At 48.6% G+C, this 24,512-nt stretch overlaps 1 protein-coding gene across 11 annotated transcripts in view; it reads left to right on the top strand.

Moving 5' to 3' along the window:
- Nucleotides 1-24,512, top strand: part of agrn (agrin) — a 154,670-nt gene that overhangs the window by 20,230 nt on the left and 109,928 nt on the right. For 2 of the 11 annotated variants that reach the window (XM_081706894.1, XM_081706895.1), the window contains exon 1: nucleotides 16,505-16,657. The exons of the other annotated variants lie outside the window; for them this stretch is intronic. The gene's annotated coding sequence lies outside the window, so the exon portion shown is untranslated. Of the gene's footprint in view, nucleotides 1-16,504; nucleotides 16,658-24,512 lie in introns of those variants that run through there. 11 annotated transcript variants of the gene reach the window in all.

A 24,512-nucleotide genomic window follows, 5' to 3' on the forward strand; every position in this document is an offset into this window, starting at 1 on the left:
CGCAGGACACTCGGGGCTTTGTGCTGCGGGGCTGAGTGAGTCGCTCCAGGCTGCTTTAGGAGAGGTCAGGGAACTCGTGCTGATTTATACACAGCTACAGGTGCAGGAGCACACACACACACACACACACACACACACACACACACACACACACACACACCCATCGCCATCCGCGCCCAGCGAACTCGGTCGCAATGACTGAAATGATAGGTCTTTCCCTGGGTGTTATGGGTTTGCTTGGTGCGGTTCTTGAAAGCAGTCCGCACTGATAAGACACACTCTTTGTTCCGATTGAAGGTCGGAAATGGCTGGCAGAGTGAGTCAGGGTTTACGAGCCGGCTTAGTCACTTCTCCGGAGCACGCTCAGATGAACTTTGATTAGGGAAACTGGCTGTAAAAAATGTCTTTTATTAAGATGCTGTTACTGACATTCAGCAATCTGAAGTGAGAGGAAAAGGGAGAGAGCAAGTGAGAGAGAGAGAGAGAGAGAGAGAGAGAGAGAGAGAGAGAGAGAGAGAGAGAGAGAGAGAGAGAGAGAGAGAGAGAGAGAGAGAGAGAGAGAGAGAGAGAGAGAGAGAGAGAGAGAGAGAGAGAGAGAGAGAGAGAGAGAGAGAGAGAGAGAGAGAGAGAGAGAGAGAGAGAGAGAGAGAGATATGAAAGCGTCTGTATTGCCCAGAGATTCATAGAGAAAGCTCAAGGATATAGAAATTTCAAGCATTGTCCAGGAACAACGCAGAGGGTGTTTAGTAGTGAAATATGAAAAATTATGACTCATTCCTGATAGAAAAGTTACGCCGTTTCTTCTTATATTGTGCAGCCCTATCACACAGTGAAGATTTTTGCCTGCAAGTGACAAAAAAAGTCACTAGGAAGTTTAAGCTGCACTTGTCTGTGGTGAGGAAAACCAGATCTTCTGTTGGGGGTCAGATTTGGACAAGGTCACACACAAAAGTTTTCAGTCAGACGATAGCCTGACTCGTCACTGAATTTTTCAGTCATAACAAGGAGTCGCATATTATAAAAGGCTTATGTGTCTTTATGCATTCACCACACAGTGACCTTGTCACCTTTCCTCAAACAGGGAACTCTATATCCTCACAGAATGGATAAATTGTTCATATGACAGACACTTTTCTTTAAATGGAATAGAACAGTTTCTTTAAATGGAGTTCTAACGTCTTCTATATCTCCTTTATTTTCCTTTATCTGGCGTTTCTTCCCTTTCTTGCTCCTCTCTCCATTATAGTAGTCAGTAATTGGCCTTGTGGGTCATTAGGGGGAGAATTCCCTTGGGTTCTGGACCTCGGCACCGCCGGGGGAATAATGAGCAGCAGCATGGCATATTTCCGAGCTGCCGGTCCTGGTGAAGCGTGGGCTCACCTTGCAGACCGTGGAACGCGATGGGGATAAGAAAAAGCCCCACCTCTGTCTTCCAGACCTTTCACTCCGCTGTGGATGAGCAGAATTACAACCTTCAGCTCCAGGATGGGAAACAGAAGAGAGACGAGGGACCAGGCAGGAGTTATGTCTTTACCAGAGCCATTTACTAGCAATTTCCTTCTCTCTGCTTATTCATGTCTTCCCCTGTCCGTCAAAGTGAGGCAGGCTGTGTGCGATTTCCCTGTTCCTGTGGGTCAGTTGAAGAGTTCATTCCACAGCCCCTGTGAGACCACTGTTATGCGTAGGTCACATAACTGGGCATTAGAAAGCTAGCCTCTTATTCGCAGGGTCCCTTACAGCAGAGTGGTAACCCCAAATGTCAAATGGGTGACAGGGTTGGACTCTGATTTAGATGAATAACAGTTACTCTTACCCATTAGTTGCCCCCCCTCCATATTCCACCCGCAACCCCAAAATGGCAGAGACACTAATTGGCTATAAACAAAACAGCTCACCGTTCCCCAGCCCCCAGTCACATCACGCCCTGAGTTGCCTGTCATCCCTTGACATGGCTGTACCCTGCTGGGCAGCAATGACCTCTGGCACGGCGCATCTGGCTCTCGACAGGCAGCACATGCTTGCCCCTTACGACAACATCCTGCCAGCAATTCAGGGCGCGGCAGGCTCTTTGGGAAGCCGTGGCCCTCTGCGAGCTGAAGGAAATGCCGTCTCACCCCATGGCATTATGGACAGGGGTGCCCATCAGGCTTCCATCTGGTGTCCATCATAGCATCTCTTAACCTTGACCCCCCCCCCACCACCACCACCACCGGACCCAGCGGGGGCTGGCTGATCCAGAGGCAGCGGGTGGCACACTGGCGCCAGCTAAGGTGATACTGGGCCGACTCTTTTCCAGATATGGTCCAGATCGATAAAGCAAGCACCCTGTCTGCGGCACCTGTCCCGGTGTTGGTTTTCTGCTGTGCAGATTCAATCGGAACGGTACGCCGGATTCCAGCAGCTGGGATGCGGCAACTGTTTTTCATTTTTCAGCCGACCGCTGCTGTCTACTGTAGTTCTGCACAACAGAGGGCGTCATGGCTGGGAGTGTGACACATTTGTAGTGTTTGTGCATGCGTCATGTGGCTTGTTAGTAGTGAAGTTCACCTTGTTGCTGCAGGCCAAGCACTGATGGCATAATCTGCAGAGTTGAAAAATAAAATCGTCAGTTAAGCAGCTTGGAAGTCCTACAACGCTTGCCGGGATCTTGACAAACACCACGCTCAGTAAACAAGCTTCATTTAATTTACTTAATCTCAAAGGAGATGAGTAGTGTGACTGTGAGGCTGGCCCAGACTGATCTGGGTTCAGTTCTTGAGGAAGTTCTGTATCTTCCTGGGTTTCCTGCTCTCTGGAACTGGATACAGCCCTGTTTTTAAAAACACTCGTGGCCCCTGGGGTAGATAAGAAATGACAGGATGCGTGACGTCATGGATGTTTTCCTCTCTTCTTTTGTAGTCATACAGGAGAGAATGAATAGACTCCCCATGTGGGCTCCGGTCACTTTTACCCCTTTTATCCTGTCACATTTATTACCACTGCTGTGATCTTAATCAGACTTAATCGTATCGCTAGACTGCTGAGGGAACTCACACTGCCAGTGGTTACTCTCAGAGTTACTGCCCATGGGTTTTAACAGTATGAGACCCTGAAAGCCAGACCCTGAAAGAAAATAAAAGATGTACAAGGTAATTCTGCGTTTCCTTTGGAATAAATCAATCCAGCATGACTTCACCATTGCCAGAGCTTTCTATCCATGTGATTGGGGAATGTTTTCCATGCTGTGTAGTTATGGAAACAGAAAGTTTCCCTCAGATGCTCACGCAGACGCTTTATTATCATCGTAAGGCTTCATTACCATAAGACATTTCTACATTATGCTAATGTGTCTGATATTGGGAGCGATTTTAGCAATCACAGTTGTCCATATTTCTGAATGTTTGGCTGTGTGATGGGATTGATTGACAAGGTTGGGATGGAGGATGATTGGGGAAGTATCCAGTGACATGCAGTCTTAGCCTGCAGTATGCTGCACTCTAGACCCCTAGTGTATCACATGACTCCAGCATGGGATTTACCCTTATATGTTGTAGTTAATAAGTTGTTCCCTGTATTTTGTATGATCTATTTTCTTCAGTGCCTTTTCTTCACATGGCCGGTGATGTTGTAGACCTCATAAAATTAAATAATGGAAATAAATGAGCCCTCGGCTCTGCCATCGCTGTTTCCCCCTGCTTGAGCTGTTTGTGGCACGGTACCGTGAGCGGCTGCAGATGTCAGCAGCCGCGATGGCCGCGTTCCTCGTCAGCTGTCTGCCGAGCCACAGGCTCTCTGACAGCCTCTCCAGCAGTGACACTTAATGCGTGGACCTGCCTTGCATCAGCACCTCCATAACAAATACGTCCCACCAGGCTACGGGTAACCTCTGCTGAAGCAAACATCCTCCTTAACAGGCTGGTAATTAGTGGCTGTTAAAGGATTCCATTTAAACTAGGGTTTGTCCGGCCTGAGACTGTGGGAGAACTTTTTTCTTCCAGGCACCGAGGTGGTCTGGGCTTGTTTTAGGATTCAGGGTGTTGTCGTTGGAGAGAAGTAGTGAGGCAGGTAAGCGGAGACGGCCGCCGAAGGCCAAAGGATTCTCGTTCTCTTCGGCTCATTGACTACTGCCCCTCCTCCCCTCTGCTTTCGTTCATATGACTGCTTGCTTGATTGGTGTTGGGAGATTGTAGGGCGGGCCTGAGCTCCTCCCACTCTGGCTGGGAGACGGGGGACGACTTCATCTTCCTGAACTTAATTAGACAGCAGTGGAAGGATGCTCACACACACACACACACACACACACACACACACCGCAGTGCTGGACAATGGCGAATTGCCTGTCTGTGTGGGCTGACCAGCTCGGCCTGTGTGAAAGGACTTGTGAAGGAAATACTGGCCAGGCTATGGAGGCAGGAGCACTGTGAATGGCTCTACTGGAAGCTTGTGTGTGTGTGTGTGTGTGTGTGTGTGTGTGTGTCCGTGTGTGTGTGTGTGTGTGTGAGAGAGAGAGAGAGAGAGAGCGCGAGAGCGCTATCTTGTTATGGAGGATGTTTCTACTTTTCAGAGAGTGTGGGAAGAACTTCTTAGTCTCCAACACACACACACACACACACACAGAAACATGCACTGTGTCAATGTGGTATTAAAACTTCAACTCAAGGATGGGAACCAGATAGAATCTATCTAGAAAAAAAGAATATTATTACATGCACCTCTTCTCTGATTTCAGCCTTCACAATGCCAGGAACTTAAAAAAACACACACACACACACACAAAAAATCCCACCCATAATCCAATTATCATGCCTGCTGAAGGCCTAATCTTAATCGCCAGGGTGCAAAGAATTCTTTCCAAAACATTTAGAAGGCGTCGTTCATTTTTAGACTCAGTGGGCTGGATCAGAAGTAACAGGTGTCCAAGTCTTGCTCGGTTTTTATTTGTATTTATTTATTTGTTTATTTGCTGCACTGGCTCATACAGTGCAAGCACTCATTGTGGGATACCTGTGTCAGACTGACTCTGCGCCGGCTCCAGATGAACAGTGGGCTCCTCTCTCATTCTGCTGCCTGCCTGGGGTCCGCTCTGTCTGTTCCCACCCTCTGGCTTGTAATATATATAGAAATATATTTATTTTTTGCTATAGTATAAATGCCCTGATTTAATTATGAGAGGATTTACAAAAAATGCCCTGATTAATATAAATGAGAGGATTTACACTTATAATATCTAAACCTTATTGTTTTGTTTGTGTGGAATTTTTGTGATTAAATGTGTTGACAGCTTACTGCAGAGTGTGGTTGCACTTGACCGGAATGACGCGTGAAACAGAATGTGAGGAATTTTTTCCTGCCATCCAGGATGGATTATACTGTGATTTTAAACTCAAGCATAACAATAGGGGTCTTGTTGCAGAGTCTGTGGGGCTGAGTATTTGATCTCGGCCTGCTCGTTACTCAGGAGGTGAACTGTGGGGTGGTTTGGTATTTTGGCACCCGCTGCTCCCAGTAACAGTAGCTAAGCAGTTAAGCATCGGCCTCTCAGCAGTCCAGACTGTTCCTCCGGTCCCTGAGCCCCTAGCCGTCATTATTAGCCCAAAAGATTTGGACAGACACCTTCTTTATGGTGTCACGTGTAACCGGAAAGGAAAGTGCTGTTAAGATGTCCCCGTTTGCCCATTTTTCTCCCCAGGTCCCCGTGTGGGTTTGCTAGGATCTAGGGCTTTGGTGGGGGTCGCCGTTCTGGTCAAACCACAGTAAATCTCTCTAAACTAAAACCCAGGCCGAGTTTCTGTGCGGCGGCCAAGCGTGATTCATGGATGAGCCGCCCCACCTGCGGTCTCCGAAGGAAACTGCTTAGGCCAAGGTCGTGACCTGTGGCGCGGCGTCTGGCAGAGCCGCTGGCACGGTAGGCCGTGCGGCTGAGACCTGCACCCGCTCTGCTTTAGGGTTCAGAAGGTCGTGCTCCGTCCGCTGCCACCCAACGGGTCTTCGGGGCTGCCTGCTTTGTGTCGGCCATTCTTTTGCCTGCTCTCTGTTTGGTTTTTTTTCTAACCGGCACCTCCTTCCACAGCCGTTATCATCGTCAGTGGCACGAAGGCTGCAGCAGCCATGCGAAGGCCGAAATAAAACCGTTAAGACTCGGATGGAGATGATGAAAGCTCCTGATATTATCTCACAACAGTATAAAGTGTTTGTTTGCTTTACCCCCTTCTCCCGTGAACTTGTCATTTTCTGTGAACTACTGCTACAGTGTTTAGTTATGCAGGCGTGGTCTGCATTTGTTGTCCTTGGTCATCTAGACCTTGAAAGGGACAAAACAAGAAGACGTAAGAAATGTGCGTGGGGAGGCGTGGGGAGGCGTAGCACGGCTGCGTACCTCTGTGTTTGGGTTCAGCTGTAAAGTGTGTCTGACACTTGTCTGACGCTGCGCCTTGGAGTCGCGCACACCACTGTGCCAATATTGCTGGGACTCTGAATAATTGAAAGCTGAGATCTCTGGAGTAGAGCTGTCCCGAGCTGACCCATTTTCACTGGTCACGTGACCAGTAGCTCAGCGCTCCAATGGCTGGGTTAAACAGAGGCTGTACTGTGTGGGTGGAAGAGCATGGGTGTGGTGTGTGTGTGTGTGTGTGTGTGTGGGAGCGAGTGCTCACACAGAAGAGTATGTGTGCCGTCTGCTTCAACATTTGCCCGTTTGTGGATGGCGAACATGAGCTTTTGGGTTGCAGCAACCATCTTCGTCCTTCGTATGATGACTGAGTGGAATCTACCTAAAGAAGACATGTTCTGGTACTGCAGAGGCGGACTGGGATTAGAACATAACCCCGGCTCATATATCAAAGTCAAAGGTGGTTTAAAACTGTAGCTGCTGAATGAAGCTGAGGCTCCAGCATGATGAGAGCCTGACGCTCCGGGCCCTTAGGGCCACAACCCTTACTGCCTGCTGTACAAGCAGGAGACAGGGGCAATGGAGAAGTGTGTGTGTGTGTGTGTGTGTGTGTGTGTGTGTGTGTGTGTGAGAGAAATTCCTCTGTTTCTTCTCATTTCCTCTCCACTTGTCTGGCAGAATGAGTGTTCCTGACCTTCAGATGGAGCAGGTGTGTTTCCAGACATGAATGTAGCATGACTGCCTTTGTTTTGACTAATGAAGCAGCAGGGTGCGTACTCTCTGTACTTCTCACACACACACACACACACACACACACACACACACACACACACACACACACACACACACACACACTCCCTCACTTGGAAATGACCACAGCGGAAGGATTGTGAGCACTCATAGGCTCTTACTGTGAGGATTCCTTGGTTTCCTTCATGAGCCCATGTCCGTGTGACAAAACCATCTGTCATTGTTTCATGGGCAAAGCACAAAGACACTTTTGGATGTGCTGTATTAGTGTTTCTTCAGCCACTGTGTTCTGTCAAAAAACAACTCAGGTTTTTTTTTTAAATCTTTTCTTCATCCCCACCGATTTGAAAATTTTTTTCCTTCAAGTGGAAAATCAGAAGTCATTCTACTGACCATGTCTGTTGATGCATGTCAGTGCCCTTATGGTCAGATTTCACCACACATTCCACCCTGGCTGTTCTACAGGTCATGGGTCAAAGCTATTGATTTTGAAGTTGCCTGGTTCTACTGATTCCTGGTTGTCCTCTGCTGTCACACCGCACCCTGTCCTGTAAGGGAGGCGGTTTTACTGAAAAGTGCAATACCAGCATTACCCAGAAGCCTCACTCGCTGGCGCCAAGCTTGCGGTGGTAAGAACAGCATTATTGACCCTCACAGCAAATCTGCAATGCCACTGCAGATTTTCAGACATGACCCTCACAATTTCTAATAAAGAGGCTGTCTCTGATTGGGAAGTTATGGTAATGTCTGTGATTTATAATGTGTATTGATCACACTGCCTACCAATTCTCAATTAGGTTGAGAAGAAATGTAGTATTGGAAAAATTCCTTTTACCTTCCAGGTTTAATTAGCATCAGTGTAGAAAATATATTTTGCACAAAGTCTGGGCGACATCAGCAAAAGTTTTGACTTGGCTGCACATTGAAGTTGTTCATAGGTGGTACACATTGCATTAGTCCAGCATGCCAACACTGTGTGTGTGTGTTTTTTTTTTTTTAAACGTTAGCCTGGATTATATCTTTGTATTATATCTGAAGTCCTGTGGGATTATTTTCCAGTCATGAGATCACCAGGTGAAGCTAGTAAAGTGTCCCTGATTGTTTTGCCAAAGTTACCAACAGACATGAAGCAATCTGTAATTGTATAATTATAAATGTACTTATAAGACAGATGTACCTTATAAAGCAGCACCTTATCCTAGACAAATGGTGTTTTTCTAGTGAAGTGGCTGGTGAATGTGTATAACTGTGTGCTCTTACAGAATTGACTTTTAAAGTTTCATCGAGATCCTTAATGTGATTTTGGGGACGTCACACGGTATCTAAAAGAATATCTAGAAAAATTGTTTGACTGGCGATACCATGTTCTCTTTTTAAGAGAGTGAAAAAACACCCAGGGATTAACTTCCACTAGCATGTGTGACATTTTCATATTACGGCTAATGATGCGCAGCTACTGAAAAGTGCCTTGTGCTTATTGTGACTAGTCCAACTTTCCGGCCTGACGTGGACAAGCACACAGTCGCTTGCGTTTCGTGACTGCATGGGACCGTGGTGGCTAAATGGGGGGGGGCTTGTGAACTAAAGCTGATGGTCAATGGAGGAGGGGGACGCCCGAAGGAAAAAAAACGGCGTCTCAGGCAGAGCTTGGGAGGAGCTGGTTTGGATATCGACAGGGCCTGCCTCCGAAGATGTGATTTATGAAAATGACCGCCTACTCCAGCCTGGCTACTCCACTGAACCTACAGTAGGTTGACGGATGGTCTGCACCTCACTGTCGCTGCTGCTCCAGGCTGGAGGTGATGGAAAGGCAACCCTGACTGTTCACACTGCAGTCTAAAGCCGAACCCGGGCAAAGGTTGGGCTGAAATTAAACAGGACCCCCTTCTGCAAAAAAGAGAGTAGACAAAGAGCGTAAGCAAATCAGCGTGCAGATTTGAAACGATGTAATGAACACGTTCGCTGTGCATGTAAGGAAGTGTTCTTGAGCCTGGGTGTCTCTGTAAAACCGCACAGTAAAACTGTGGGATTGTTGTACAAAAAGGGAAAAAATGTGGCGTCATATGCTGCAAATGTCACCTCCATTCAAAGTGACTTTCCCTCTGACAGAGCAGGGGGGCTTTTCTGTTTGGTATGTTCATTAGCTCAGCCCTTAGGAGCACAGCCCTGTCCTGATTTACCGCATCCTACATTTACAATCTGAAGCACACAAGCATTTATCATCTTCTTTTTTTTTTTCCCTCTCGAGTCGCAGCCTGGTAAATTATCTGCATAAAAAATTGAAGAAATGGCTTCTGGTTCGTACATCTGCACATTATTCTGTGGCCTGTTGTACTCCACCCAAATTTTCAAATGATGTATTTCACACTTCATCTAGATCAGAATGGACCGTAACCAATAGAAACTTACAGGCTTTGTCTGTGTGTAAATATTTACACTTGTCTTTCTCTGAGAAGGTACCAGATTTTCTCTTGTAATTCTGTGTAACACTTCAATCTCCCCACTAAACACCCTTTAAGCAGTTAAACCTTCAGCAAGGCACCAGAAAGTGAGTGAGCATGCCTCAAGGTGACCCTCCACTTGTGTGTGTGTGTGTGTGTGTGTGTGTGTGTGTGTGTGTGTGTGTGTGTGTGAGAGAGATGAGGCAGTAGAATTGGAGGGGGGGTTGTAGATCTGGGGCGAGGCTGTGAGGAGGAACAGCTGGGAACAGAGCCGCTCATACCATTGTGACGTCCTGGTGGAGAGCAGCTGGAGTCCTGCCTCCTGTCTCCTGCCTCCTGTCTCGCATTTTTTCATGTTCCTTCTTTATTTGTAATTTTTTGTTTATTTCCATGGTGGAGAGTGCAGCTGCAGCTGGGGTCCTGCGGGCAACTACAAGAACATAAACCATCATCTTCAGGCATGAAGGACACACGTGACCGTTTGCAGTCCAGTGCACCTTCTCAGTTCTTTTTATTCCACAGACTACAAAGCTTTATTAATTTTGCTCTTTCGATGGTTAAAAAGTACATTTTTGTATAATGGTCTTCCGTTTATATGCAACTGTACAATAATTAGGAACAAGTGAATCATTCAGTCTGTTAATTAGTGGTTGCTCACCAGTAATTAATCATGACTCATACACCCACATTGCTCTCACTCTCGGCCGTTGTACTAATGCGCTGCTCCGTTGTATGTCTGAGTGCCTCTGTGCTCGGCAACGCACGGACGCCGCGAGCCCGGTTGTTCATCTCGGCCAGCCTTGGGGCTGGGAATCGGAAGCGGCTGTGGCACATGGGCCAGGAGCAGAGCTCAGCAGGCGGAGCGAACATTCACGGAAGGTTTTCTCCTCCCCTCCGCCGGCCGATTCCATTAAGAGCGTAGCAATTCTGGAAGTCAAGCCTGGAGCACACTGCCCATTCTGCCTTTCATTGACATTTTATTGAAATGAAGAGAGAGAGAGAGAGGAAGAGAGAGAGAGAGAGAGAGAGAGAGAGGAAGAGAGAGAGAGGAAGAGAGAGAGAGAGAGAGAGGAAGAAAGAGAGAGAGGAAGAGAGAGAGAGAGAGAGAGAGAGAGGAAGAGAGAGAGAGAGAGAGAGGAAGAGAGAGAGAGAGGAAGAAAGAGAGAGAGGGAGAGGGAGGGGTGACGGGGGGTTGGAAAAATGAAGAACCCTGCATGCTTATTGCACTGAGTGCAATCAATAAATTCCCTCTGTGTGTGTGCGCCCACATCCCTGTGCCTACAAACCCACCCCCACCCGCAGAATCTCAATAAAGTAGAGTGCTTTCTTCTTAATGAAGATTGCTGATTATGTTCAATGCATTAACCCAGTCACAGAGCTCACTCCACGTTTTCTACGCGGGCCGTAATTGGGCTCGGCCGTCCCGCCCTCCTGGCCACGTGTGGGCTCCCTTGCCTTTCAATCGAGCGCCCTTTTCTCTAGCAGGTGAAATATCGCTTCTAAGAACGATTTTTTTGTTGTTTTTCTTTCTTGAGGGTTTTTTTTAAAACATTTTTTTTAACTGCCAATCGTTGTTGCTTTGAGATTATGTCAGGTTCTGCAACTTTTAAATGTGGAGATTAGCCAGCAACCAGGCAGCGGGAGAATATCCGAGCCACGTCCAAGTTCCCAGACAGTTTGTCTGCCGAAGGGGAGAACAGGTGGGTAACCAGCCGGGCCACTACGTGGGCCTGTGGTGAGGCAATAGAGTCGGCCTCCAGATCACTGAGTTAAGATAAGGGTGACAGATGACACCATCGTTTCGCACCACAACTTGACTGGATTTACAGACAACTTTTGGATTTACAGACTGGAACTAGCTTTGTGCTTTACTTTTTTTTTTCTTTTTTTTTTTTGCACCGTGTGCACGCACTGGAGCATTTTTGAGGTTAATCGCATGGGTCCTGGTCCTGGGTGTTGCTCTCGCCATGGCGACAACTCAGGAGAGCATGGGGCTTATGCCGAGGCGAGTCTTGACATCGTCCCGGAGGCCTTGCGTTCGGGCCAGGCACGATCCGTATCGAGGTGACCGCGGGAGAGAGAGAGTCGTGTTTTGTCTGACCCGGTGCGGAGTCGTGTTTTGTCTGGAGTCATGACCCGGTGCGGATTATCTTCCGATCGCTGCTCCGGCTGCTCCATAGTGGAACACCTCTCTGCTTTTCAAAACATGCATGTCTTTATAGTCTGGTCGCCATCAAGCCAGGGCAAAGAGCGCCGACCTCACGGCCGATCTACCCCCGAGAGGGAAAGGGGGGCACAGGTAGCCCACAGCCTGCACTCTGGGGTGCATCGCCACTTCCTGCAGCAGGGGCCCAAGCACCTGAGCTCATTACCAACTCCCCAAAGTGCAGCGCCTGGGGTCAGCCGCTGCTTTAGCGCGGGGTCAGCTTTGATGCTTTGCAGTCCAAATCCAGGCCTGACGTGCTGGTTCCCTCGGCCTCTACAGTTCGAGCCGTTCCCCGACTCGGTTCGGCTTTTCTTCGGCTAAGCCGCCTGGGTTGTGTGCTTCGTGTATTCGAGTTTACAGTTTCTTATTGCTTTTATCTTTCTTTTGAAGGTATGTGATCCTTATCCTTCTGGATTCCAGGCTTTTGAGGATTTGTTTAAAGGCATTAGCTCCATCTTTGCCCCAAGCTGCAGTTTGGACTTTTCCCTGAGTTGTAGTGTTGTAGTCACTCACACACACTGTGGCAAGGATTTCTCTCTCTCACTGGTATTCCAGGTAGGGTAGGCTCTATTCAGGGGCGTTCCCCTGTTAAATATGGATGATGTTAAAAGGTGACTGTGCTGGCCTCCAGATCACTGCCAGTGGAGGACCAGGCTGGTGAAATTAGACATGTTCCTGGTCTTCCAGTGAGTGTCGGAGAGCTGAAGGAAGTCAGCCGAGGGGAGGAAGAGACTTGGCAGACTTCCTTACGCCGCGTTACCGAACAGAGACAAAATGGCTGCTTCAGTTCCTGCCGCTTGGTTCAGCCAGACAACATCCTCTCCATAATACGATTGTGCTTGAGAGGTTGAAACGCAGCGTCGCGTTCATTAACATGCGGAGTTTGCAGATGCACTCTGATAAATGTAATAGTCCGGCATGTCTTGTGCCTGCACGTCACACTATGTCTGAAAATGTCATACATCTTATTTTATAGCTCTCCCACAGTCCTTTGCAAATTGCCTTTAGCTGAATAATGTCCTAGCAGTTTTGCAGGATTGCATTAGAGTTGTCAGTCCATAGAAAGAAGCAGGTCTTTCATTGAACTCTGACCACTGGGATAAACTGTAAGAGGCTGTTGGATGGTTTTCAGGCTCCTAACGCACTTTCTGGTTTTCTCTCCTTCTCTTTCATGCTCCCTCTCTGGCCTGGCGCACTGCCCTCACCAGCATGTAATGAGCATCCTTCTCCCAGTGCCTGTGGTCTCTCTCCGCACTCCCATTCTTCCCACACAGCTCCATCTTCTGTAAATGCCCCCTCTCTCACATTCTCCCTCGCACTTCCTTCCATGGCTCCTCACGTTTGTGACTGAGGCTCAGAGCTGGGAATAGCCCGCACAGAAACGCATATAAAACATAAACAACGCTTCCTTCCGTGGCCCTATGTACTGAATTCCCTAAAGCACGGTGCATGCTCAGTAATCCTCAGTGTATTGATAGCCATTGTTTCCTTTCCATTCCCTGTGAACTCCCTTCCTACATCCTGGCACCATTTAAAGCTTGTGCGTGTGTGTGTGATGCTTTGGCGATAATGTACGTTGCGATAACGTGCTTTAAGCGATTATTGTCTCCTGAATTATAGCAATAAAGGATATTATCATATTGCGGATTGAGTTGAGAAGTACCACTTGAGCAGAACAGCCTTTCATCATTTTACTCACGTGACCCTTCACTGGCAGTCGCAGTGTGAGTGAAGTGCTGCGTCTTGGTGGGAGAGCCAAGCACAATTTAAAGATACTGAATGTTATTCTGGCAAAAAACAACGCTATAAATAATGGCCTTGATTCATGCACCATTCCCCAGTGTAGTTCAGTATATATATTTTTTTTATCAACAAGGCTGGTTCAGTCAAAGACTGCTATAATTAGGGTTACCAGCCATTTAACTTTCACTGTTCATGCTGAGTTTTTTTTGTACTTATGACACATTCAGCGGGCACTGGACAGAGGACTTATGTGGAGTTTGTATTTTTATTTTCTGTACCACTATTAACTTCAAAGCATGTTGTTTGTACCAAAAGCAGGTTGTTTGTACCAAGGGAATGGTAAATAAAGACGATGTCACTGAAAAGATGTGATGTGGTAATGGTGTATGACAGAAAGGAACAGTGCGATAACTTGCTTAATATCGTCACTGATATAAATGATCTCAGTATTTGATGATATTGTTTATCGGCCCCTGGCACGTGCGCGTATGTGTGTGTGTATTCATTATACCCTCAAAGGTATGTATGTATTTACATTATGAGAGATGTATAGTGTATATGTGTGGGTTTTTTTTTTGTTTTTTTTTTGTCTATGTGCGAAAATGCTTGTATGTGCACTCTTAGCAGGTATACGGTAGGCCGACTGTGAAACATTTAGGGAGGGCAGTGTGTTTGTCTGGGCTGGGGGCCTGAGATGGTTAGGGTGTTCTGATTCAGATGAATTGGGCAACATGGAGCGCAGACAGGATCCATTCAGCCGCACAACAACAACGGAGCAGCTGAGTGCTTTCTCTTTCTCTTCCATCTTTGTTGTTCCCGTTTTTGCCGGGAAGGCGCAGGACACTTGGCCCCGCTGCCTCACTGGAGCTCCAGTAGTGCGCCGCGGCTCGAACCACAAGAACAAACAGGCACTGTGTGGAGAGACTTCCGACAGGCGCCGCGCCTCGAGCTGTGACGGGGCCGTCCTCTTTCGGGAATTCCTTTTGTCATCTGTATTCAAAGGCAGACAGTCAAAACAAAAACGTTTTTTTTTTACCCCGCGAAAAGCAGACGTGACGCAGGGGCTCTTTCATCTTGGCGGGGCCTTTTCCTTCCTTCCTCGCGGCCCCTCCAAGCGGCCAGCGAGAGGGCCTGACCCCGGCTCGGTGTGGACCGCGCTCCGCCGCCGTAGCCTCTCATAATGGACTGTGATGGAGTCCCCTACGGACGAGCCGTCATTCTCCAGTCTGTTAGCCCGGAGAGAAACATCAACCTGCCATGAATATTCACCTTTGTAAGCCCTTTAGAGGGAAGCTAGTTCGCGCGCTGCACTTTTTCCATTTCTTCCACAGTCTCGGTGCTAACTGGCCACTGCATTAAATCTGAGGGCTTTAGTGTCAGTGCTGAGTGCTACCAGCTCTGGATACGTTTTTAACTGTTTACTTTTAACAATTGCTCTTTCCAGACCAATTAGAAGGGAGAAGGGAGCCTGGCAGTAGCACCTGGGTGTCTGCGGTGCACACTGGTCATGAGGAGTGTCTGAACTGTGCTCCGGGTCCGGGCTGAGAGGACCAGGCCCTGTGCCTAGCAGAGGGGTCAGTCGTGGGTCCCAGGCCGTTCGACCAGGGTGCCGTTGAGAAGCGACCCAACGACCCGCTTTTCCCAGATTGGCACTGTGGTTTGGCCAGGCCATTTCTGGGAACTCTTGTGCTGAATGCCTGGAGGTGACACACTTCCCTATTTTCCTGTTTATGTGTCTGTGGTTGTCAAAGACAGCCTGATAGCATTGTCTCAGAGCCCTGGCTAACCCTAACCCTCGATGGCTCTGACCTATTTCCCAGGTGAAGTGGCACTCACACTTAACAGCATTTATCAGCAGGTCACATCTGTGACCTTGCTCTGCGGCCATACTATAAGATGCTAAAGTTTTTTGGGTTTTTTTTTGGCTAATGGTGCCAGGTTTAGCTCCATGATTTAGCTCCATCTTATCAGAGATGCATTAAATGGATCATTTAATGAATTTTGATTCAGTGGGATGAATGCTGAATTTTGGGCTGGTTCACATGAACTCAGAAATGCGTCTCACCTGCAGCTTGTGTTGTTTGGGTACGTTTTATTTAGGGAACTGTTGGAACTGGCCCACTATCTCCCAGTTTCAGAACACTTGCTTTTATAATGGACTTCTGCTCCCCCAGGGCTGTTACAGATCCAGCTAAACTTGGGCCGGGCTGACCCCTCTGTTCCTAATCACTCCTTAAGTACTTAAAATGAGAGCTTAGCTTACTTGACTTATTGTGCTTGACTAATGAAAACCCGTGGAGAGACAAATGTGGGAAGAGCAGTTGCAACTTCCAAAAGGAGCTTCAGTTGGAGTTTCTGAGCCTTTGCATCTAGAACGGTTGTGGAATACAGACCTGTTGGAGAGAGGGGGGGGGAGAGAGAGAGAGAGAACGAGAGAGAGCGAGAGAGAGGGAGGGAGAGAGAGAGGGAGGGAGAGAGAGAGAGAGAGAGAATGAGAGGGAGGGAGACAGAGAGAGAGAGGGAGGGAGAGAGAGAGAGAGGGAGGGAGAGAGAGAGGGAGGGAGAGAGAGAGAGAGGGAGGGAGAGAGAGAATGAGAGAGAGGGAGGGAGGGAGACAGAGAGAGCGAGAGAGAGGGAGGAAGAGAGAGAGAGAGAGAGAGAGAGAGAGGGAGGGAGAGGAAGAAAGAGAGAGAGAGAGAGGGAGGGAGAGAGAGAGAGGGAGAGAGAGAGAGGGAGGGAGAGAGAGGGAGAGCGAGAGCGCAATGGGGTTGTTGTGGTGGTTTTGCAGGAATGCAAATTTCATACCCTGCCAGATAATGAGATTAGGGACATGGCGTCTGAGGGAGGAATTCCAGCTATCCCGTTTCTACCCATAGGCCACTGCACCACCAGCATGGGAAACGGAGCTGCACAGTCCCTCTCTGTGGTGGTCCCCGTCTTTGCCTTGTGCAGACTGAAGGAGACCGGAACACTTTTCTGACGTTGCCACAGACGCACAGACGTTGCCCTTTTCTCACGAGCCTGATGCGCTGGTGTGGCGAGTGTCAGTTTGACACACGCTGCGGTTTGTTCCGCCGGCTCCCGAAGGTGACGCGCCTGCAAGAGAGTGTGTCCGTGTGATTTGAACGGCGGTGGAAAACCACTCAGCAGGTGAGGCAGGCGCGATCTGAATACGTGGGCTGTTGTTTGTTTTATGTGTTTGCTGTTCCCGCTGTAGTGGTGGAGTAGCGCCGCCTGCTCCTCGTGTGACTGTAGCTGAACCACACGTCTCTTTAAGACCTGTAATGCCTTCATGCTAAAACTCGTCCAGTCACGCGCCCACACACACACACACACACAAACACACACAAACACACACACTCACTCACTCACTGCAGTTGCCAGCTGGAGCTCGAAAAAGCACTATGTATCTTGGAAGTTCTCATGATGTGGCTAGACTACATGGCTCAAGAGTCCCACCCTTCACACTTGCCATTCCCAGCCATTGGCCACCCCCCCCCTCTCTCTTTCTCTCTTCCTCTCTCTCTCTTTCTCTCTCTCTCTCCCTCTCCCTCTTTTCTTTTCCCCCTTTTTTCTGACCCCTTACCACAAGGTGATCGGTAATTCCTCAAAGCACACTCTGAGAAAAAGCGCTGGGTTTGTGCGGTACGGCCCCTCGCAGTGCAGGGACCTGTGTGAACATGTCCCGTGCGCTCCTGTGTGAACCTGCTTCACATTCCTCTCTGGGGAGCTGAACACTCACTTACCGAGAGTGGGGAAAGAATCTGTAGCTTATAGCAACATCTTTAAAGGTCCTGCCATTGGAAAGGCCCGTTACGCGAGATTTGACACTTTCACTTTTTAACTCCATGTACATGCCCCTCGTTGAGTCCTCGGTAGTAAGAGTAAAAGGCTTGATTTTGTGCCTTTTCTTCTTTTAACCTCTTTGTCTGTTCACGCCCCTCCCCCTGCGTGAGTTGTATGATGCTTGTTTTGCTCCTCTGTGTCTCTCTTGCTCTGTAACCCAACTCTCTCTCTCAAAATGGACAAACCAGATGTCTGCCACCTTTTCCCCTGAATCCCATTGCCATTGTGAAGTCGGGTCTCTCTGGGTTCACTCCGCTTTGTGTCAGAGCCTTCCTGCTATAAATAGCATCTGCTTGACCCCGGAATTAGACAAATTCAGTATTTCGCAACTGCATATTTGATGGACTTTTAAATCCACGCAAAAAAGAGGGAAAGCTAACATTTGATTCTCAGCCTTCTCGGTGGTTGTGTGTTTGGGAGTGGTGTCCGTTGCCTCTGCGCCGGGTCCTGTGGGGAAATGCCACGCTGGCTGCTGTTTGGCTCGTCTCTGGCGCGTTGCTTGGGGCTCCTCTCGGCTCCGTGGGGACTCTTTGACTCGCGGTGTGCATCTCTAAGTAGGAGACATCAAGCTTTCCCAGAAGCCCCGGTCCCTATGGAGACAGAGGTGGACATTGTTTGCCCAGGGTGAGTCTGACAAACACGAGCCACAGAAAGGCCCAAAGTTGTGAAGCGTACTAGGCATGCCCAGTAAGAAAACTCTGCCCCCTCCCCCTTTTGCTCTCTCTCTCTCTCTCTCTCTCTCTCTCTCTCTCTCTCTCAGCAGTTGAACATCAGCATAAATTAAATTAGCTGTGCTTTAAAAAGATATGTGTGTTTGTGACGGAACACTGGATTGTGTTGCTTTCGGACGGAAAACCAAGCCGACACCGCATCTAACCACTGAGAGCAGGGTCCTGGCCGAGCAGACGGGAAGCTTCTGCTTCTCTGGATCAATACTTCAGGCGCTGGGCAGCGGGAGAAGCAGATTTGGTCCCGCTTGCGTTACGGCTGCGGGACTAATCGCCTGGTGGAAAGTTGAGCAACTTGCATTCAGAATATAAGCGTGAAGCAGGTCCCTCGCGCACGGTGAATCCCGAATGCGCAGCGTTTCTTCCTTGAATGGCAGCCAACCATCGGAATTTTTCTTTGGCGCAGAAAAGCAGATGGCTGAACACGGTCTGTGTGTTTTACACAGTGCTTTGTGACTGAACCCCGTCTCCCGCATGGAGCCGTCCATGGCGTCGTTTGCCCGGAGCCTACCGCTAGTGCTACTCTCTAGCACGGGCTCAGGCCTTTTAGAGCGCCCCCATACCAGCTGGGATCAGATCTGCGCCTGCAGAGGGAGGCGCTCTCTGCTGTGTTTCTGCTTCATGTCTTTCGTCGACACGAATCGTTTCAGTCTCGATTTTGTTCCAGCAACATGTTCGATAATGGCCGTACTCGTTTCAGTTCGTATTTCTTCTGTAAGAGTGATGAGTCTTTTATTATTCCAACATAGCACCAGCCCACCCCCTTTGAAGCCCATTGCGGGTAAACCATCTGGGTGTGATTCCTCGGCCTTGTGTGCTTGTGTGAGTGGAGCTGGGTGCGTACTGTGACGACCACGTGCACCAGTGCGCCTGAGACTGCTCTGCTGTTCTCCTCTCCATGAAAGGCCCCAGTTAGGCCCTTCGTCCCAGCGCGTTTGTGGCTAATTCATTCTGTGTGCTTCCCATCGACCAGTGCCACTCGCTGCCCTGCCGGAGAGGCCGTTCTCTACCCCCTATGCAGACGCAGACGCTGTGGTGTGTACCGCTTCCCTCTTCTCGGTGAAAGTGTTGGAAGAAGAATGGCAGCTCTAACGGTGTGCGTGTGCCGTGTGTGGTGAACACCGTGGTGGCCAGGGTGGATGTATTCCACTGTCACTCCGTCGATGAAGAACTTCCGCGGCGTATTGGGAAACAAACAACAAGAGAGGTTTTGGGAACTGTTCCCCCTGCAGAAGTTAATGGATGATGCAGTAACCTTGACCTAATGAAATTCAAGCTGCCTTGGGGGCTTTCTCCTTTGTCTCAGCTGCATGGGAGTGAGAAAGTGCTGAGTCGAGGCCTCTCTCGGGGCCCCACACACCCCCATGGAGCAGCTTGTGTACCTGCTCCATGCTCCGAAGACATGGACACACACGTACACACACACCCACTCACACGCATACACGTGCACATACGCATATAGCCATACACACACACACACACACACACACACACACTCGACAGCTTTTGGCAATGCACCTGCACCACGCACTTCTGGAATGGATACACACACACACACACACACACACACTCACATGAAGTGTTAAGTGTGGCTCTAGTAGGCACTCAATTCACCAGTATAATAAAGCAAACCTCACATGACTGTCATCAGTCTACTTCCTGTGTCAGTGATCGTGTTAATTACTTTTTCTCGTTCAAGCCCATTATAATCAGTGTGCAGGAAGATTGTTCACTCATTTACACCAAATGGGCTCATCTTTAACATCACTGTTAATATTTGTTTGTACAGTTTTCCGCCTCTTTAGTAGCCGTGTAATCCTACAGTGTTGTTTTATCATCAAGGCTCTTCGGAGGATAAGCAGCACTGGGAGTTGTTTTATAGTTTAATGCTATAAAACCCAGTTGGCTTAGTTTACTCAGAAAACAATGGACACATTTCAGTTTCCTGAACTAATATATTTGTATGTGGCACATCAGAGCGAAGGCAACACAATTACACGATGGTGACTTAAATGAGTCGGTGCATTGCGGTGTAAAGAATGGCCAAACTCACACCTGATGTTCTGGCCCTGAAGCAAATGGGTTTCCTGTACTGTGCAGTTCATCTCTGAGGGAAAGACGGCTGTAAGATGCGCACTGTTAATATTCCGGTGTTTCACCGGAACAGAGCGGAATGAGTGCATACCCAGAATCCTGGAAAAGTGCAGCAAGGTGTGTGTCATCGGAACAGAGCCATATGTACACCTGGGCTGTCGGGGGACAGGACTGATGGCCTTAAGACTGTCACGGACAGGCTGTCGTATCCCGCCATTCCGCACACACGTCATTCCTGCAGCCCACTTTGGGCGCACTGCGCTTCTGAGAGCATTCGTCATCTCAAAGGACACGCGGGTCATGTGACTGCTCTTCGCGCGAGCCGCAACGATGAGGGTGCCTGTGAGAATGAGAACGGAGAGGGAGCGAGCGTGTAAACAGAACGAGACAAAGACTCTCCATCTCTCGGCCTCCTGAGGAGAGAAGCCAGACCTCTTCTGGAAAAGGATACGAAAAGCAGTGCATCTTGGGATAGGTGTGCTGAGTCACTGCTCCCATGAGATTAATACAAAAATTCCACCATAGCCATAATTCTCCCATAATACCCATTATAACAGAGAAAAGGCAAGCTCTACATACATGAATGACACATGATGTGGGGAAGATGAATAAATGATGTGTTGTGGAAACAAACAGCATAAAGATGATATGTACTAGAGAAGGGCAAGGAGGCACCATCTTTAGCCTGATTAGTATTCTGCCGTCCCCCTCGTGACTGAAGATGGGGCTCTGATTTAATCTCCTTGTCCCTGATTGTCAATGAGAGCACTTAAAGTGATTATGTCTGAGCTGACCTCTGCCAGATCGCTGCCCCGAGTGTCCGCGCTGCCCGTCCATCTCCTGGGACTTGCTTCTCCGCTCCACTGTGTCCTTGTCTCCTATAGCGCATTTGTTGGCTGGGTAGGTAATGATGTCACTCGGCAGTGGAAGTTTCCCAGAGCGGAGAAGAGGAGCCAGTTATCTTGTTTGGAGGCACGGCACTCCTGATTGCTCAATTAAGCTGAGCGGCATGCTGGGTAAAGGTGGCGTCACCTCATTAACCTCAAAAGCCACCTTACACCGTGTTCCCCGAGGAAAATAAACAAGGTGGAACCCATATTAATTTCCAGCAATCTAGTCGACATGACAAAATAATAAAGATTGATTATGACCTTTCGACAAGCACTTTATCTGCAGGAACATGAGCGAGATGCAGGAAGAGCCTGCAGCAGTAATCAGCACTGATGAAGCGCAAAGCGCTTTAATCAGGCAGACCTGGCTGAGATGGGCCTTCTACGCCTCACTTGCCATTTTTAGCTCTGGAAGATGAAATAAGCCCAATAGTTTGTTTTGCATTACGCTATCAGTTCTCTTTGTTTTTTATCACCTTTATAAACAGAAAAAAAAGCAGCTGCGCTTCCCCATCATTAAACTTTTAGCGAAGGTAAACCGTTTAAGGAAGCTGTGTGCTCATTAATCTTAAATATTCGTAAGCTTTGATTGCAGGGAAAGCACTGCAGGCGTGTTGACTCTGAGGTGGCGCCGAAAGTCCGATCGAGACGCTTCCCTTGATCGCCTGTGACGTGATGACCGGGGAGCACGGGGAACGCCGGGAATCGGCCGCGCAAATGTTCACGGCGTATTCCTTCATTAGCGAGCGTGTTAATGTAATGCTGATACTTAGGTGTGGCAGTCATTAATCTTGAAATCACTTCTCCTGCCCTCCGGTGACCATCCTCACTCCTCCTCCTGCCGACGCCGCTGCCTGCGTTACCAGCTGCCGGCGCACGCTCCACTTGCAGGCTTCCTGTTTGGTAGTAACGTAATATACGCCGGTAGATGAACGCTAATGAGTTGAACGTGTAGCGTTCATGTCCGTACATGTAAGGTGAGAAATACCTGGAGCTGTGAAGTGGGTGGTGATGTCACTGTCCTCCAGCCTGTCTTTCTCTGAGCATGCATGGGCGTAGATCTGTGTGTGTGTGTGTGTGTGTGTGTGTGTGTGTGTGTGTGTGAGAGAGAGAGAGAGAGAAGGTGTCTGATTTACGCTAAAATATGCTGATTTGCACCTATTCGGGACATGGGAGAGTCCTCGTCCTCTTCTGGCTGCGTGGACGGTAAGCACTGAGGGATTTATGCACAGTTTTATTGGAGGAGTGGAAGCTGTTTCTGGTAATGGGGAACGTTACAGCACTGTTAGACGAGTGCATTTGCAGGAGTGGGTGATCCTCCCTCTTAAGAAGACGCCCCCTCGTTAATTTAGAGAATAAAGATGACCAGTGTGTGATAAAACGTTGGCTGGAGTAAGTGAAGGATGCACCGTCATTGCAGGCCCGAAATTACACTTCGCTATGACATTACGTGAATTGTGCTTAGAAATCTAGATGACATAATTATTAATTAAGTGAGAGACATGTAAGGTGGTTATTGGCGAATTCCATCTAGCCTAAGGAGCAGCTCTGTGTTCCTGACCTCCCTTTGCTCTCTGACCCCTGCCACTGACCCTGTTTGCGGCCCCGGGGGTTTGCTCTTCTATCACTCAAAACGTCCCCTCTGTCTCCAGCGAGGCTCGTGGTGTCTGAAGAACTCGAGAACCGCGGGAGCCGTCAGTCAAGCCCCCTCGCGTCAGGGTTTTAAGGCTGATCCTCTGCCTGCGTTGATGGCCTCGGCGGCCCAGGCGGCTTCACCCAGCCGCAGGGCTGTGGGTGGCGAACAGCTCCATCAGTCAAACAGACAGAGAGGGGCCCGTGACGGCTGGAGGAATCCAGCCCATAAAAACCTGTCGATAACCCTCCCTTCTGACGCCCCGAGGCCAGGCCTGGCTCCGAGGCTCTGTCTGTGGCTGTGACTTTTCGGTTTGGTCCAAATCTGCAGTAGAATTGAGCGAAACGAGTGTGATTGGTTGTGTGTAGAAAAAAAGCGCAGCAAATCTCAGCTCTGCACGTCTCTGGGGTCGTGTGACTTTCTAGCAGAAGGTGACGGGTTTCTAATTGAAACACACTGGTCATTCCCAAATGAGAGCGCTAATTATGTTGCCGTGGCTCTTTGACCAGGCAAAATAAGTCTATAGTGGAAATTTTGCTCTGGGAAGGTTTTGCATCCTGAACTCAGGGTGAACAAATTAACACATATAAGTGAAGTAGTCTTTGTGTCCGCTTGGTCTTTGACCACAATGTATTAATGAACAATAAACAAACAGAACTTCAGAAACTGGTTACTAACAGCCAAATAGCATCAAATCCTCTGTATACCACATATCTCGATTCATAATTCATTTCAGTTGACTAACACTGTGCATTTTTACACTCTCCCCCAGTGCTGTAGATGCCGATGATGAAACGTTTAATGTGGTGCCTTGTGCCGCATTAACGAAGGCACTCCTAAAATGAGGCCAAGCGAGGGAGCCACGCAGCGTGAAATTGCCCCGCTGCCAGTGTACGTGTGAGGGGAATCCCTTTACCTCTCCCTGTCTGCTGCGATTATGGACGTGGCGTTGTCCTGTGAGCAGCGGGGAGGACAGGAAAACCAGTCCGGCTCTGTGCCGCAGCCTCGCCGTTTCCTGACCGCTGAAAACGGCCGTGCGAGAGATTTTCCCACCTCGTCTTGCTCCCCGTGGAGCTGCAGTCTTGGCGAGTTTGTGAAGGCTGAATGAACGTAAAAGACAAATGGTAATCAAGTGAAGGAAAGTGTCCTGGAATGGCCTGTTTGAAGGGGGGAGTATCTTCTACACAGCTGGAGCCAGATGTGTGTTTAAGATGTGTGTGTGTGTGTGTGTGTGTGGATGTGTGTGGCTGTGGACAGGTGTAAACGCTCCACTTTTATTGTCCTCAAATACTGTGTTTACTAACACACTGGACAATTAGGTGTATTCGCTAGACATACTGGATACTCTAGACATCCATTCTGTATTTGCACATGTATTGAACATAACCTATTTCAGCTTGAAAAATGATTTTGGAGGATTTTTGTAGTCAGAATCATATGATTGGGGGAGACTTTTTTTTTTTTGGAGTCATTGCATAGTCTGGCCTAGTTCGTATATGGCTCATATATATCTCAGTTCTGCTTCTCTGTGTGATGTTTGGGCAGCCATTTACAAGATGGAGTAATTCCCCCAAATATGCCTTTTCAAAAGGAATTTCAAAAACATCGTTGGACTCCTTGAACCTTGCTCCAGACTGCAGAGGCTAAGACAAGGCAGGGAAGACCTAAACCGCTGAGGATAGAAACTTGGATTTTAACGGCCATGGAGAGAAGCTTGCTGGTTATGCGGATATGAACATAACCCATTTAATGCCACTCATGTCCTACCGCTCCAACTCAAGTGTGACTCCGTGCTTTCCATGAAGTGCATTGTG

The sequence above is a fragment of the Electrophorus electricus genome, chromosome 24, assembly GCF_041902795.1.
Source record: "Electrophorus electricus isolate QZ-2024a chromosome 24, ASM4190279v1, whole genome shotgun sequence".
Taxonomy (NCBI): domain Eukaryota; kingdom Metazoa; phylum Chordata; class Actinopteri; order Gymnotiformes; family Gymnotidae; genus Electrophorus; species Electrophorus electricus.